Source organism: Hyperolius riggenbachi, chromosome 11 (assembly GCF_040937935.1).
Source record: "Hyperolius riggenbachi isolate aHypRig1 chromosome 11, aHypRig1.pri, whole genome shotgun sequence".
NCBI lineage: Eukaryota > Metazoa > Chordata > Amphibia > Anura > Hyperoliidae > Hyperolius > Hyperolius riggenbachi.
Window position 1 is genome coordinate 21,263,389 of NC_090656.1, and position 12,545 is coordinate 21,275,933.

A 12,545-nucleotide genomic window follows, 5' to 3' on the forward strand; every position below is an offset into this window, starting at 1 on the left:
ACCCCAACCTTTTACTCTAACCTATAACTTCCACCTTTTCTCTTTTCAGGTATATATTGTGGATGTTGGGACTCAGCTATTGTATAGCCAAACACTGGTTATTAGATACAGAGAATCAACTGGGTACTGCTGTTTATTTTCTATACCAGCAGGGGAGTAACATTAACCCCCCCCCCCCTTCCATTCTCCTTCCACCACTCTAGCAGTTTATTTGCACAGCAGAGCTATGTGTCTTTATTTTACTTACCCTATCCCTCTATGTCACATGTCTCCTCTCCCTCCCCACATCTTGAGCCACTCAAGGTGCATACTTGGCTGCCGATCATGTGACATCAGGAGCCATATATGCAAAGCCAGCGGCTGAGGCTGCTGAGCGGATGAGGACAAGCCAGGTGGAATTGGGTAAGTATAGACACATAGCTCCACTGCACTCTGTTGGGGGGGGGGGGGGGGGGGCTGCAGGGTGGCCCGGGATCATTTTGTATGCAGGGGGGCCCGGGCATCCATTGTTATACCTCTGTATAGCAGAGTAGTAGCCGAGTACCTTTGGTGCATAGATTAGCGCCAGCCAGCGCTGAACTGCCAACTTATATCGCGCTCTATGGTGGTGCCTGAAAGACGCAAGAACCATCGGCACACAAATGAACCTCTTCCACTAAAGTTGGTGGTCTATGGACATTAGAGATGTGATACTAATTTACATACACTTGTATGCAAAGGTAATTTAAATTGTATGTAGATTGGAAGTGAAACAAAAACAGGGGTGAGCCTGGGGTGCCTGGCACCTGGGTGCAAGATTTTTTCTGGCGCCTATGGGAGTGGTTAAATTAACCGCGCCCAACCACATAACCACACCCATGTCCTGCCTAATCACACCCACACCTTCCACCTCTTTACGCATGCATGTGATACCCCATTCTTACCCCTCTTCCATGGGCTTGCTCCTGGCTGGCTTTGGCTGCCTGCGAGTCTGCTAGTCTCTGGACTGACTCAGGCTGAGAAGCTCTGCGAGTGCGACGCAGTCACACACTGTGTACTTCTGGCTGCCTGCGGCCAAGCTACTTTCGCTCGCTGTTGGCACCTCCCCCCACCAAGCCCAAGCGTGAGGTGGGCTGCCTGTATCTTTCCCGTTGCGCCGCCAGCCAGTGTTGCCAAATACCTAAAAATTTACTGAGAAAATATTTTTTACTGACAAAATTTCCACACTAAATGCACATAAGAGACAGCGTTTCACCAGTAAATGCACGTAATGACAGACAGCCTTTCATCAGTAAATGCACATGAGAGACAGCTTTTCCCCAGTAAATGCACATAATAAGAGACCGCTTTTCCCTAGTAAATGCACATAAAAAGACCGCTTTTCCCTAGTAAATGCACATAAAAAGACCGCTTTTCCCTAGTAAATGCACATAAAAAGACCGCTTTTCACCAGTAAATGCACATAAAAAGACCGCTTTTCACCAGTAAATGCACATAAAAAGACCGTTTTTCACCAGCAAATGCACATAAGAGACAGCTTTTCATCAGTAAATGCACATAATGACAAACAGCCAGTGTCCCCAGTATATGTAGCCAGCCTGGACCCCCGTTAGTGAGCGAGTGACAGGGAGACCCGTTAGTGAGCGAGTGACAGGGAGACCCGTTAGTGAGCGAGTGACAGGGAGACCCGTTAGTGAGCGAGTGACAGGGAGACCCGTTAGTGAGCGAGTGACAGGGAGACCCGTTAGTGAGCGAGTGACAGGGAGACCCGTTAGTGAGCGAGTGACAGGGAGACCCGTTAGTGAGCGAGTGACAGGGAGACCCGTTAGTGAGCGAGTGACAGGGAGCCCCATTAGTGAGTGAGTGACAGGGAGCGCCATTAGTGAGTGAGTGACAGGGAGCCCCATTAGTGAGTGAGTGACAGGGAGACCCGTTAGTGAGTGACAGGGAGCCCCATTGGTGAGTGAGTGACAGGGAGCCCCATTGGTGAGCGAGTGACAGGGAGCGCCATTGGTGAGCGAGTGACAGGGAGCGCCATTGGTGAGCGAGTGACAGGGAGCGCCATTAGTGAGCGAGTGACAGGGAGCCCCATTAGTGAGTGAGTGACAGGGAGGGCCATTAGTGAGTGAGTGACAGGGAGGGCCATTAGTGAGTGAGTGACAGGGAGCCCCATTAGTGAGTGAGTGACAGGGAGACCCGTTAGTGAGTGACAGGGAGCCCCATTGGTGAGCGAGTGACAGGGAGCCCCATTGGTGAGTGACAGGGAGCGCCATTAGTGAGCGAGTGACAGGGAGCCCCATTAGTGAGCGAGTGACAGGGAGCCCCATTAGTGAGCGAGTGACAGGGAGCGCCATTAGTGAGCGAGTGACAGGGAGCCCCATTAGTGAGTGACAGGGAGCCCCATTGGTGAGCGAGTGACAGGGAGCCCCATTGGTGAGCGAGTGACAGGGAGCCCCATTGGTGAGCGAGTGACAGGGAGACCCGTTAGTGAGTAACAGGGAGCCACATTAGTGAGTGACAGGGAGCCCCATTGGTGAGCGAGTGACAGGGAGCCCCATTAGTGAGTGAGTGACAGGGAGACCCGTTAGTGAGTAACAGGGAGCCCCATTAGTGAGTGACAAGGAGCGCCATTAGTGAGCGAGTGACAGGGATCCCCATTAGTGAGTGAGTGACAGGGATCCCCATTAGTGAGTGAGTGACAGGGAGCCCCATTAGTGAGTGACAGGGAGCCCCATTAGTGAGCGAGTGACAGGGAGTGCCATTAGTGAGTGAGTGACAGGGAGCACCATTAGTGAGTGACAGGGAGCCCCATTAGTGAGTGAGTGACAGGGATCCCCATTAGTGAGTGAGTGACAGGGAGCCCCATTAGTGAGTGACAGGGAGCCCCATTAGTGAGCGAGTGACAGGGAGTGCCATTAGTGAGCGAGTGACAGGGAGCCCCATTAGTGAGCGAGTGACAGGGAGTGCCATTAGTGAGCGAGTGACAGGGAGCCCCATTGGTGAGCGAGTGACAGGGAGCCCCATTGGTGAGCGAGTGACAGGGAGCCCCATTGGTGAGCGAGTGACAGGGAGCCCCATTAGTGAGTGAGTGACAGGGAGACCCGTTAGTGAGTGACAGGGAGCCCCATTGGTGAGCGAGTGACAGGGAGCCCCATTGGTGAGCGAGTGACAGGGAGCCCCATTGGTGAGCGAGTGACAGGGAGACCCGTTAGTGAGTAACAGGGAGCCCCATTAGTGAGTGACAGGGAGCCCCATTGGTGAGCGAGTGACAGGGAGCCCCATTGGTGAGCGAGTGACAGGGAGCCCCATTAGTGAGTGAGTGACAGGGAGACCCGTTAGTGAGTGACAGGGAGCCCCATTAGTGAATGACCGGGAGCGCCATTAGTGAGCGAGTGACAGGGAGCCCCATTAGTGAGTGAGTGACAGGGAGCCCCATTAGTGAGTGACAGGGAGCCCCATTAGTGAGTGACAGGGAGCCCCATTAGTGAGTGACAGGGAGCCCCATTAGTGAGTTACAGGGAGCGCCATTGGTGAGCAAGTGACAGGGAGCGCCATTAGTGAGTGACAGGGAGCCCCATTAGTGAGTGAGTGACAGGGAGCCCCATTAGTGAGTGAGTGACAGGGAGCGCCATTAGTGAGTGAGTGACAGGGAGCGCCATTAGTGAGTGACAGGGAGCCCCATTAGTGAGTGAGTGACAGGGAGCGCCATTAGTGAGTGAGTGACAGGGAGCCCCATTAGTGAGTGAGTGACAGGGAGCGCCATTAGTAAGTGAGTGACAGGGAGCCCCATTAGTGAGTGAGTGACAGGGAGCGCCATTAGTGAGTGAGTGACAGGGAGCGCCATTAGTGAGTGAGTGACAGGGAGCGCCATTAGTGAGTGAGTGACAGGGAGCGCCATTAGTGAGTGAGTGACAGGGAGCCCCATTAGTTAGTGAGTGACAGGGAGCGCCATTAGTGAGTGACAGGGAGCGCCATTAGTGAGTGAGTGACAGGGAGCGCCATTAGTGAGCGAGTGACAGGGAGCCCCCCTCTAGCCGTGACAGGGAGACCCGTTAGTGAGTGACAGGGAGCCCCATTGGTGAGCGAGTGACAGGGAGCCCCCCTCTAGCCGCCGCCGCTCCCCCCCTTACCTGGCAGTCAGTCAGCCAGCACTCAGCAGACCTTAAGATCAGCGGCGACCCGACCAGTAAGTGCGGGCGCCGGACGCACCCGCTCTATATGCGGAAGTGATGTCACTTCCGCATATCAGTGCGGGCGCTGGGTCCTAGCGCCCGCACTATTGGTCGCCGCCTGATCGAGGTCTGACGCAGCGGCGGCGGCTACAGGGAGGGAGGAAGGGAGGGAGAGAGCGCTGGCCAGATGGGGTGAGCGGAGGCTGGGCGGCGCCTGTCGGAGACAGGCGCCTGGGTGCGATGCACCCGCCCAGGCTCGGCCCTGAACAAAAAGTAAAACCAAGAGCCACTAATGGTGTAGTATGTTAAAGGAATTACACAGTAAGTTATTAAGCGAGCTATTATACTTACAGACAAGGGTTGTCACTAAGGCAACCACTGGTATGGCAGGTGGGGAGCTATAACCTGGCCCCACTTAAGAAGTCGCTCTCTATAGACAAGAAAGGGAAGAACACCCCTCCACCAAGGGAGGAAAATTGTAACACTGTTGATTTGAACAGAGGTGTCAAAAGGATGAAAACTATTTTTACTAAAAATTATAAAAAGGGGGGCAGTGGTGGACTTACCTTCCCAATAAAAGGAAATGATTATATTGGTGATATTTCATTAATTAACTTTGTTTGACTACTCCACGATGCAATTCATTTTGCAGGTGATCTAGTGAACCCGATCTAGTTGCTTCTTTATTTGCCTGATGAAGCAGGATAACACCTGCCAAATGTGTTGCATCATAAAGTTGTCAAATAAAGTTTATTATTGACATAATCATCTCTTCTATTGTCGGAGGTAAGTCCACCACTACCCCCTTTTTTATAATTTTTAGTAAAATTTGTTTTTATCCTTTTTGGAGCCTCTGTTCGAATCTGCAGATTACAATTGGGGCTAACTAAAATCGTCAGAAAGTGTATTGATTGGCCCAGCTCCAATCTGGATACAATTTGCTTTACATCTATATGCAAGACAGAATTACTAGCGTCTCAATGAGGATCTCTAATGGCCACTTTAGAAGGAAACGCTCAGCGTGGCAGCCAGGAAAGGAGCATTATTAAAAGGGGATAAACTCGGCCAACTCCATATCCCTCTCACTACAGACATCCTTTTATGAGATGCTCTATGGGGCATCAGAGGAAATTATAAATACATAACAGGTTTTCCCAGTGGGCATCCAAGTCTCTCGTCTTCTCCTGTTGAAAGACACAGTTCAGGCTCCCCCGGACATCTCCGTCCCACCAGTGCTAACGGCTGGCCACCGGCCCATCACTGCTACCCGCTGTGTATAAATAAAACAGCTAAAGGTGGAGGAAAAAACTGAGAAAATAAATAAATAAAACATTGGCCAGCAATTTATAATGCTGACATAAGAAAGAATTTTCTGTAAATGAGGTTTTCAGATAGTCCGGACCAGCCATTTATCCTAATGATTAATACAAATGGTATTCATAATAATAAATATCAAGCCTTAGCATTCATAGACAACTCCAACACGCTGCAGCATTCAAGATTCAGGCACGATAAGCATTCGGATCAACCCCTCCATGGCCACCTCATTTCTTTCTGAGATAGCAGAATTCCGAATCTTCCTCTGTCGTTGTGTGGAGAAACCGCATCATCTGGAACCGAGAAGCTTACAAATGGCGTGTTAACCTTCCTGGCAGTCTATTAAAACTGCCAGGGGGCAGCGCAGCACATTCAGTTTTTTTAAAAAATCATGTAGCTAGCCTAGCGCTAGCTACATGATAGCCGCTGTGCAGCGGCATCCCCCTACCCTTCCGATCGCCTCCGGCGATCAGAGCAAACAGGAAATCCTGTTCAGAACAGGATTTCCTGTTTGGCTTCCCCCGTCGCCATGGCGATGATCGGGATGACGTCATCCGTGTCATGGCGCATGGGGGAGTCCCGATCCACCCTTTAGCGCTGCCTGGCGCTGATAGGCCGGGCTGCGCAAGGGGTCAGGGGGGGGGGCGGCGCGGCAGGTAGTGTCGAATCGTTGCGGAGCAGCGGTGATCGTAAAGTACGCGCAGCTAGCAAAGTGCTAGCTGCGTGTACCAAAAAAAATGCAAATCGGCCCACCAGGGCCTGAGAAATCCTCCGCAGCGGCATAGCCCGAACTTAGTTTGGGCTTACTGCCAGGGAGGTTAAAGAGAACCTGTACTGAGTAAAAATATTTAAAATAAACACATGAGGTAACTTCAAATGAACATTACATAGTTACCTTGCCATCAGTTCCTCTCGGCACCATTTTCTTCTGACAATAATCCCTTCCAGTTCTGACAATATTTTGTCAGATCTAAAATATATCAGTTGCTGTCAGTAAAATAGCAGTTGCTGTCAGTTATAGCTGAGAGGAAAACTGATGTACCAGGTAAATGTCCATGTTTCCCTATGGCTCAAGTGGGCGATGTTACAGTTTAACTGTGTGCTGACCAGAAAGCTGTTATGGTTAATGGCCATTTTCAAAATGGAGGACGGAAAATTCCCTTGATCACAGTGAACAAACAGGATGCGGGAAAGGAGAAAGACACTGAGGAGTAGACTACATGGAAGGTAAGACTTGTATATGCTTATTTTGACTTTTCATTTTCAGTTCAGGTTTTCTTTAAGCAAATGTAAGGCCTTTTTCATACGGGCAGATGAAGTCAGTGAATTCACCACTTGTCGGCTGCTCTCATGCACCGGCTGGGCACTTCTCAGCACTCTTTAACGGTGGTAGACAGGTGGACCGCCCATGGAGTCACATCTGAGTGTAGCTACAGTCATACTCAGTTGCAGCATGTGGCGGGTCACTGCCACATAGTAACACCACCACGTGTCAAGTGCTGGCACGCATGGTGTTATGAACACTGCCATTCAGCTGCATTTTGATTGCACCCAAATGACACTCTTGGGCGACAGTCAGAAGGCTAAACTGCCTAACAAGTGTGCAGTTCAGCCTCCTATCTGAAAGAGGCCTAACTGTCACAGCTCCAAAATTACCCATCTAAAAAGTCTAGCTCCAGAAAGAAGTGGAAGCACCCCCAGCCACAATGCCACAAGCAACAGTGTCTATGATCCCTAAGGAGGAGCCAGCCAGTCTTGTCTACAATCCCTAGCAGTATTGCTTTTTAACACTGGCTGAAAAATTCTAGCAATCCTAGGAATCCATCTGAGCCTGGTACTACAGTATCTCCACCATATATGCTAGACTTTCACATACTGACCCTTCTATGCAGCACCCCTACAGGCAGGGATGGGAAAGAGACATGGGATAGCATAGAGATCTAGGTGAATGGATAGAAAGCTGGTAGAGAATAGCTAAATGCTATAATTTTTCTTTTGTCATGGCATACAAAGTATTGCCTGCCAGACTTGCTAAACTGACCGACTCAGCTGACTATAGGTGCTTTAGAGAGTGGGGAGGTTAGGGCACTATGTTCCTCATCTGTTGGCAGTACCACCTGCAATTAGATTATGAAGTAGGAACTGTTGAAGTAGGCCTGTTTCAATCTCTCTTCCATTTCAATATATACGAAAGGACCCATGGACAGCACAAATGACCCATGGACAACACTCTTCCATGGCTAAATAGAAAGAAGACCAGTATAAATTAGCTACCTTTCTATTCCTAACAGCAGAAATGACGACAGCAAAAAATTGGAAAAAGACTCCTTCGTACTACCTTGAGGTTAAAGGGAACCTTAACTCGGAAAAAAAAATGAGTTTCACTTACCTCAGGCATCTACCAGCCCCCTGCAGCCATCCTGTGCCCTCGCAGTCACTCACGGCTCCTCCGGTCCCCCGCCGCCAGCTGGTTTCGTTTTTGCCGACTCAGAGTCAGCGGGCCGAACTTTTGCACGCATTCCCGCTGGTACAGGAAACTATCACGGACATTAACACGTACATTTTTACCCGTTGCAGGTGTAATGCGTAAATTTTTATGCGTACAAATGTATGTGTTAATGTCCACGATAACTTGCTGCACCCGCGGACATGTGTGCAAAGGTACGCGTGGCGGCCCACCGACTCCGAGTCGGCTAAAATGAAATTAGCTGGCGGCAGTGGACCGGAGTAGCCGTGAGTGACTGCGTGGGTACAGGATGGCTGCAGGGGGCTGGTAGATGCCCCAGGTAGGTGAAACTCATTTATTTTTGGAGTTAAGGTTCCCTTTAAAGCCCTTATGTTGGACTTTATGGTCAATGAGAAACTTACCATTGTCTTGTGTGATATGCATGGAAATTTCCTGCGCATATGACAACCTTGGATACAACTTGAATTCCCTGTCCTAGACAGATAGCTTATTCTGAATACCGTCCATCTCTTCTAGATACCCTACTCTTTTGGACTCCTCTTTCATTTTTTATTTCCTCTGCCCTGCACTTTCTACCCACTTCTGTCCTTTTCTCTTCCATTACCCCCCTGCCCTCTTCTAGGGTGAGCACATTGAGAGGACAGGAAGATGCACCCTACCCTCTCATCATATAGGCCCTTTTCAGGAGAGCAGGCTCTTGGTGCTGCTTACCACTGAGCCAAATGATCTTACTGCTCTCGTTTGATTTATGTTTATTATGTTTGTTTTATGATTTTATAAGCATGATTTTAGCTCCTTCAGTACAAGAAGCTTCTAGCTGCTGGAGTTGCTTGTGTTAATACTATCGCTTCCCTGTGATGGTTGCTTTATAATGTCCCTTTTTAAGTGTACGGTATACTCTTGTACCTTTGCTTATACTTTTATTCTGAAAGATGGTTTCAGTTCTTGGGTGGAAAGGGGTTAGTATTGTTTTAGTTTATTGCCTTCAGGTTTTACATATTTTTGGTCTACCAGAGTGTCCACTGCTGAGGGGGTTTCCCACCCGCCCCCCCCCCCCCCCTATTACACATCCTTTTAAAGTGTTAAGCTTTGGGCATCACATGACCAACTCACCTCCACTAAATCATCTTGGCCTTGGCCGGATTTACCATAAGGCAATGTAGGCACATGGCTACACGCGCCTGATGATGGAAAGGCGGCTCACTCCCCTCCCTGAGTGCCTCTCTCCCGTCCTACGCAGAGTTGAGAGCTGAGTGTAAACGAGAGATTACTTACCTAACTCTTGTCATTCCACTGACGAGATCTCCCTTCATTTGGGGGCACCTCTAGCTACCTAATACTTGGGGGAACCTCTAGCTACTTAATACTAAGGGTACTTCTGGCTACCTAATACTAAGGGGCACCTGTAGCTACCTATGACTGGCAAGGGAAGTAAGGGAGAAGTGACAGCTGGGAAAGCCAGCACACTTGAGGTGCGGTTTGGCGTAGGTTTGTGGTTTGAGGTTCATGGAGGGCGAAATCTGGGGCACCAGGGCATCCGTGCCTAAAGGCTCCTGTGATGTAAATCTGGGCCTGATCTTGGCACATTATTTTACCTCTGACCCTCCTTGTTCTGGTGTCAAAGACGTTTATAGACAGGTCACTCATCACCCTTTCCACACCATCAGGTGGCATCTCATACAGCATCACGTTCACATCCCAGAAGCCCCTAACAGCCAACCATTATACCTCTAAACAGCGTTCCACAAACGTCATGTATGAAACACCGCGCCACGGGGGACAAGAGGGCGAGTGTTGTAGCATCTGTCAGGCTCTTATTGACATCTGTGTCCTCTCATTGACAAGAACACTCCCACTTCCTGTCCTTCTGATTATTCGCTTCAGTCCATAAAGTAAGATGAATTCAGAAATGCTACCATTTAAGCTTAGGAGAAGAAAGTAAGTTACAACTGTGCCTTCTGTCTACAACGTACATGTCAAACTCTGGCCCGTGGGTGAAATCTGGCCCGCAGAGCCATGAAATTTGTGGTTCCCCACTTTGCATTTTGTTTGGCCTGCTGTTGACCACGTGTGAAACTATGTTGAGGTGAAGCTCTAGAGATCACCAGGGAAGCCATATGGGCAAGGGAAGGGGAAAGCACTGGACAAAAGGGAACTCTGGGGAAGGGAGGGGCATCACTAGAAACCACGGAACTGTATAGGGGAGGGAGGTGGCCACTAGATACCAGGGAACTGTAAAAGGGAGGGAGGTGGCCACTAGACACCAGGGAGCTGTATAGGGGAGGGAGGTGGCCACTAGATACCACGGAACTGTATAGGGGAGGGAGGTGGCCACTAGATACCAGGGAACTGTATAGGGGAGGGAGGTGGCCGCTAGATATCAGGGAACTGTATAGGGGAGGGAGGTGGCCACTAGATACCACGGAACTGTATAGGGGAGGGAGGTGGCCACTAGATACCAGGGAACTGTATAGGGGAGGGAGGTGGCCACTAGATACCACGGAACTGTATAGGGGAGGGAGGTGGCCACTAGATACCAGGGAACTGTATAGGGGAGGACCACTAAACACCAGGCAGCTGTATAAGGGAGGGAGGGGGCAAATAGACACCAGGGAACCTTAACATGGGGGGGGCATCAAAGTTTTGCTGGAGGCCCCCACGATTAAGTTACACACCAGGCTGCAAGCTATTGCTGGTGGCCAAATTTTGCTGTTTTTATCGTAATTTGGGCTCCGTCTCTTGATGACGCCCAAACTATTGACTGAGCACTACTATTACCGTAGTTCCCATTATGGCGGCGCCTGGTGCACCCAAATTTCCAGCACCGTTTTTGCCTGACTCGGGCCAGTAGACATTGAGGTTGGCCTGTGACTTGGCCACAGTATTCAATTTCGGCCCACTTAGTACACCACTGCTCTACAGGAAGAGGAAAGTATCCGGGAAATGTATAGCACAGTACACAATCCAGGCTTAAAGAAGAAGCATAATTTGTGCTCACATACGAATCTGTAAATTCACGACTAGCTGCAAATTGTAATAGAAAAATGATTTTTCAATAACATTAAATTACAAAATAATTTGTGCGGCAGCTGCAAATTTACAGCATCTTTTTTTTTTTTTTTTTTAATAGCAAAAAGTCGAATTTCACTTTACGTGCAGAAGCTGATATAATTAGGAGAGATACGTCTCCTCAAAAACAGTTTTAAGGGCTTGCTCACACTATGGGCTTGATTTACTAAACCGTGATAACTCATATCACGGCCGCACTAGGGTTTTCGTGCGCAATTGCAAATTTTCACTCGCAATCGCGAATGTTTGCGTCCGAAAATTTGCGATTACGCGTGAAAATTTGCAATTGCGTGCGAAAAACGCTGGCGCGGCCGTGAAATGAGTTATCAGTGAATTAAGCCCCATGAGCGTTTGTGTATTTTTTTAAGCGTTGGCAATTTTAGAAATCACCTAAAAGCACTTGTGCAATGATTTCCTATGAGAGTGTTCCCATATGAGCGCTTCGATTGCTTTCCAATCACAAAAGCGCTGCCTGTTCCATTTTCTGAGCGCTTTGGCTCAATGGAAGGTATAGGGAAAATCGCAAAGTACTTGAAAAAGTGCTTGAAAAAGCCCTTTGTATAGCGATTTCCGAGCACTTTTAAGAATAAATACATTGGGCTTGATTCACTAAGACAAATATCATGCTTTATCAGAGTTAGCACGCCTTATCAGAGTAGCATAGCGAGCGCTAAGAACTTATGCCTGCTAATTTGGAATGACGAGAGCTCCACTCGTCCTGCCCTGAGCCCATTCACTTTAAAGGGCATTGTCCTTGCACTTTGATTGGCCCAATAAGCTGCCAGTCAAGTGACAGGCAGCCTATTGGGCCAATCAAAGTGCGGGGATAATGTCCTTTAAAGTGATTGGACCCGCTGGGGCTCAGGGCAGGACGAGTGGAGCTCTCGTCATTCCAAATTAGCAGGCATAAGTTCGTAGCGCTCGCTATGCTACTCTGATAAGGCGTGTTAACACTAATAAGATGTGTTAACTCTGATAAGGCATGTTAACTCTGATAAGGCATGCTATTTGTCTTAGTGAATCAATCCTATTGTAGTTATTCTTTTCCGGGTCAAAGAGTTCACTGAAGAGTGAAAATCTCAATCGCTCAGCAAAAGCGCTTAGAAAAATCGCTTTTCTAAGCTCAAAGCACAGGGAAAATCGCTTTGAAAAAATCTCAATGAATCTCTCAGCGATTGTGATAGCGCTGGCAATTTATAATGTGAACAAGGCCTAAATGGTGACAGCCGCGTGCTACTCAGGTCACACCCACAAATCTCGCTGTTTCAGGCACACGCCACACGCGCCACCCAACACGACACTCAGAGATTAAGTTGTATTCAGATTGCATGCTTGTTTTTTTCCCCTCCTATCTCTCTTGTAGGTTAAGGAAAAAAAAAGAAAATAAAAACATTATTAAAGGAGATGGAAGAGCTAAGTGGTCGTCACGGCCCTCCCCGCCCCCAACCTTGACACATAATGCGCTCCTTGCGCATGCTGATGAGGAGTAATTTCCGAGCGACGCATCAACATAAAAACTCACTTTATTTGGAGGAAAATGC

At 48.9% G+C, this 12,545-nt stretch overlaps 1 protein-coding gene across 4 annotated transcripts in view; it reads left to right on the plus strand.

The window, feature by feature from the left end:
- Positions 1 to 12,545, plus strand: part of LOC137539170 (uncharacterized) — an 892,710-nt gene that overhangs the window by 772,336 nt on the left and 107,829 nt on the right. Inside the window, exon 6 of one of the 4 annotated variants that reach the window (XR_011024948.1) lies at positions 12,368 to 12,458. The exons of the other annotated variants lie outside the window; for them this stretch is intronic. The gene's annotated coding sequence lies outside the window, so the exon portion shown is untranslated. Of the gene's footprint in view, positions 1 to 12,367; positions 12,459 to 12,545 lie in introns of those variants that run through there. 4 annotated transcript variants of the gene reach the window in all.